The sequence below is a fragment of the Octopus bimaculoides genome, chromosome 20 (genome assembly GCF_001194135.2).
Source record: "Octopus bimaculoides isolate UCB-OBI-ISO-001 chromosome 20, ASM119413v2, whole genome shotgun sequence".
Taxonomy (NCBI): Eukaryota; Metazoa; Mollusca; class Cephalopoda; order Octopoda; family Octopodidae; genus Octopus; species Octopus bimaculoides.
In genome coordinates this window covers 19948749-19953835 of record NC_069000.1, presented here as the reverse complement: position 1 = coordinate 19953835, position 5087 = coordinate 19948749, and the positions used below count along the sequence as shown (strand labels likewise).

The window sequence follows — 5087 nt, the reverse complement described above, 5'->3', positions numbered from 1 at the left end:
ATATATATATATATATATATACATACATACATATATATCCATATACATATGTGTGTGTACACACACATGCATATGCATATATAATATGCATGATCAATTTGTGTGTGTGTATATATGCAAGTATGTATGCATAACATGTCCACGATATATATAAATTAGATAGATAGAAAGATAGATATATAGATAGATAGATAGATAGATAGATAGATAGATAGATAGATAGATAGATATAGATAGTTAGATAGATAGATAGATAGATAGATAGATAGATAGATAGATAGATAGATATTTAGAGAAGGCGACAGAGCGGGGAGAGAGCGGTGATGGGGTTAGATAAACAGATGCAAATGTTCGTATCTCTATATATCCATGCAAACGTACATACATACATACATTGTTTCACTCATATACATACTTGTTTCACTCATATACATACTTGTTTCACTCATTAGACTGCGGCCATGCGGTGGTACCGCCTGGTAGCGTTTAGTCAAACAAATCAACCCCAGTATATCTTTCATTCTTAGCCTGATACTTATTCTGTTGGCTCCTTTCTGTCGGTCCGCTAAGTTATGGAAACTTAAACGAACCAACACCAGTCAAGCGGCAGTGGGGAGACAAGTAAAAATACAAACACACATGCGCATAGTAATGTGTGTGTGTGTGTGTGTGTGTGTGTGTGTGTGTGTGTGTATATATATATATGTATGTACGTATGTATGTATGTATGTATGTATGTATGTATATAACTGCTTCTTTCAGTTTTAGTCAACCAAATCCATTCACAAGGCTTAGATCCGGAGCTATAGCAGAAGTCGCTTGCCCAAGGATCCACACGATGGAGTTGAACCCGGAACCATGTGGGTTCCGTGTTCAACATTTAACACTGTGAAATAGAGAGAGGCAATTGCTTTCACGTTTTTGGTACAAAGTCAGTTATTTAGGGGGAGAGATAAGTTAATGAGATCGACCTGTGCTTGACTGGTACTTATTTTTATCGATCCCGAAAGGACGAAAGGTGAAATTGACCTCGGAAGAATTTGAATTCAAAACGTAAAGACGGACGAAATGCTGCTAAGCATTTTGCTCGGCTTGCTAACGATTCTTTTCTACCCTAGGCATAAGGTCCGAAATTCTTTGGGAAGGGCTAGTCGATTACAGTACCCCAGTACGCAACTGGTACTTAACTTATCGACCTCGAAAGGATAAAAGGTAAAGTCGACCTCGGCGGAATTAGAATTGAGAACGTAAAGACATACGAAGTAACGCTAAGCATTTCGCCCGGCGTGCTAACGTTTCTTATTTCTTTATTGCCCACAAGGGGCTAAACATAGAGGGGACAAACAAGGACAGACAAAGGGATTAAGTCGATTACATTGACGCCAGTGCGTAACTGGTACTTAATTTATCAACCCCTAAAGGAGGAAGGGCAAAGTCGACCTCGGCGGAATTTGAACTCAGAACGTAACAGCGGACGAAATAAATTTATTCATTAAAAACAAATATTAATATCACTTTTTGTAATCTTATTTCGTCGATTACACTTTCTAACATGATTTTTGTCCTTGGATAGCAACTGTTATTTCGTTTATGCTTACCTCTACAAAGTATGACAAATAGCTAATATTTCCTTTAAACTTTGGTTTTGTTACATTTATTCAAACTCCAAAGCAATCCCTCGGAACACATAGCTATGATGCTCCCCCACAACTCCTGTTCATCATCAGAGATGCATATATTGTCAGTCACTAAGGGACACGCCCAAGTGGTTAAGGTCAAGCAATCTGTGGTACTAAACAGAATATTTGCTATAGCGATATTTCTGCCTCAGCAACTCAATGCTCAATCTGTCTGAAATGTAATGGAAAATAGGTCAGATTCAAAACAGATGTCCAGATCACAAAAGCAAAGTTTGAGTAGTCATTTCCTTAGATTTTTAGGTAGAAGTAAAGAGGAAATAACATTTACTGGCCAAAGACAGATAAGAAAAATTAAAATTTTGTCACACATTGTTATTATCTTGTAAGGTACAAGCAAAAATCATTGAAAGGCAAACAGCATTTTTAATTCCTTGATCTCGAAGTAAGGGCTATTACCATAGCCCTCGCAGCTTTCGGTGGCAGTTACAAGCTGACATCTGCGGCAAAACAAAATGTGTACAGGAATGGAATATTATTAAGATCACAAGCAGGACAGATTATACGTTTATGGATAGCTGAGGCGATGAAATCGCAAGCCGTGCATTCCGCGAATACGATACAAATCCATACGTATATACAAAATACACGCGCACACACACACATATATACACTCATATGCATATGTATATACATGTATGTATATATATATATGTGTGTGTGTATGTGTGTCTGTGTGTAATAATGTAGGTTTGGATGGATGTTTGTATGATTGTTAGTGTGTAAACATATACAGCCAAATATAAATATAGGTGGATGACTTGAAAGCGTGTTGAGGGTAGATCTACAGAAGGGAGGTGCATAAGTACATAAGAATAGATACTCGTATAAATATGCATAGATATGTGTGCATGTGTATGTACACACACACACACACACACACACACACACACATATATATATATATATATATATATATATCTATATATATATATATATGTATATGTATACACATATACAGACGCATACAGTCAGACAAAAGCAGTTACACATATACGCATAAACAACCACATTCAGATATATATATACACATATATATATATATATATATATAGGTATGTATGTATGTACACATATACACTCATATATCGAGTTACTTATTTAATAACTGTTGACACCTGAACAAATATATATTTAAAAAATACGCGACAGAAAAAATAAGATAGAAAGAAAAAAAGAAAGGAAGAAATGGTTGACTGAGGAAGCTGGTATGTTAGTTCTGATTGTTGACAGGAGTAAAAAAAAACAAAAAGAAAAACAATAAAAATAACAGGACCTGATAGTGACACCAAACAAAATTAACATGACTGAACTGTTTATTTGTGTGTTTGTGTGTGTGTGCGTGTCTCTGTGTGTGTGTGTGTGTGTGTGTGTGTGTGTGTGTGTGTGTGTGTGTGTGTGTTCTATGGCAACTTTAGAATATGATAAATGCCCAAAATTTGGTCACGACCTAAAACATTTAGAAATCAGCTCTTGTATTTGTCTGTCTTTGTAAGAGTTGCTGTGCGTTTCTATATATATGCACACTTAACAATATAAACGTATATGTATATTTATGTGTATATTTATGTGTATATTTATGTGTATATTTATGTGTGCGGGCATATGAGTATTTATGAGTGCGTGTATGGATTTATATATACATTTGCATACATATATAAGTATGTTGACATAAATAGACACACACTTATATATACATGCAGGTATATACATGTATATGTGTGTGTGTGCATATATAAATATACATATATATATATATACATATATGTTTATATATATATATATATGTACACATATGTATATCTATATGTATGCACACACATACACACACACACGCACAAAACCACATACATATATGTGTATATATATATATACAGAAAAGTAGTATGGTGGTGAATGTTTTAATGAACATACGCAGGTTTCATTAAAATGCCTGTAATTATTACATAACAGTTGTAGGAACATTATGGAATCTTGTACTTGACCTCATTAGTATTCAACAACATATACTATATATTTGCCGAACATTGTTGACAAGATAAGGTGAAAGATTGTTTAATGTATTTACATCTGCTGTGCAATTATTGCAGCTTTTTGAGAAACGTGTGTCTGTTCTATAACGCATTGAATACCACACCTGTTTTCTGAAATAATATTCTTCCTGTTATTTGGCTCGCATTCCGCTCACTTTCCTATCCCGAGGTTGATGTCCTGCGTAGCACTACAAAGGATTGCGAAGTGGCGTGTGAACCCCATTACTGAGCTAGAAATGTGGTTACGTATCACGTACCTCTATTATATATATATATATATACATATACATACATATACCATATAAATCTACATAAATATTGTTGTTGTTGGCATTCTGTCGCTTACGACGTCGAGGGTTCCAGTTGATCCGGTCAACGAAACAGCCTGCTCGTGAAATTAACGTGCAAGTGGCTGAGCACTCCACAGACACGTGTACTCTTAACGTAGTTCTCGGGGATAATCAGCGTGACACAGAGTGTGACAAGGCTGACCCTTTGAATTACAGGCACAACAGAAACAGGAAGTAAGAGTGAGAGAAAGTTGTGGTGAAAGGGTACAGCAGGGTTCGCCACCATCCCCTGCCGGAGCCTTGTGGAGCTTTTAGGTGTTTTCGCTCAATAAACACTCACAACGCCCGGTCTGGGAATCGAAACCGCGATCCTATGACCGCGAGTCCGCTGCCCTAACCACTGGGCCATTGCGCCTCCACACATAAATATAACCACAGGTAAACACTTCACACATTCATTCTTATCTAGATATATTTGCTCAATTCCTATACATAACATAGAGACAAATAACAGTAGAAAGACACTTAATCAACACCAACATCCTAATACCCACACATACACACATACACACATACTCGCATAGATACCCCTCCCTCCACACACACACGTACACACATATGTATATGCAATAATTGCACAGCAGATGTAAATACATTAAACAATCTTTCACCTTATCCTGTCAACAATGTTCGGCAAATATATAGTATATATTGTTGAATACTAATGAGGTCAAGTACAAGATTCCATAATGTTCCTACAACTGTTATGTAATAATTACAGGCATTTTAATGAAACCTGCGTATGTTCATTAAAAATGCGGCGAGCTGGCAGAAACGTTAGCACGCCGGGTGAAATGCTTAACAGTATTTCGTCCGCCGCTACGTTCTGAGTTCAAATTCCGCCATGGTCGACTTAGCCTTTCATCCCTTCGGGGTCGATAAATTAAGTACCAGTTACGCACTGGGGTCGATGTAATCGACTTAATCCGTTTGTCTGTCCTTGTTTGTCCTCTCTGTGTGTAGCCCCTTGTGGGTAGTAAAGAAATAACACATGTATATGTGGATGA

At 36.7% G+C, this 5087-nt stretch overlaps 1 long non-coding RNA gene across 15 annotated transcripts in view; it reads right to left on the bottom strand.

Moving 5' to 3' along the window:
- The window catches only part of LOC106871257 (uncharacterized), a 413124-nt gene that overhangs the window by 282080 nt on the left and 125957 nt on the right, over positions 1-5087 (bottom strand). The window lies entirely within an intron of this gene.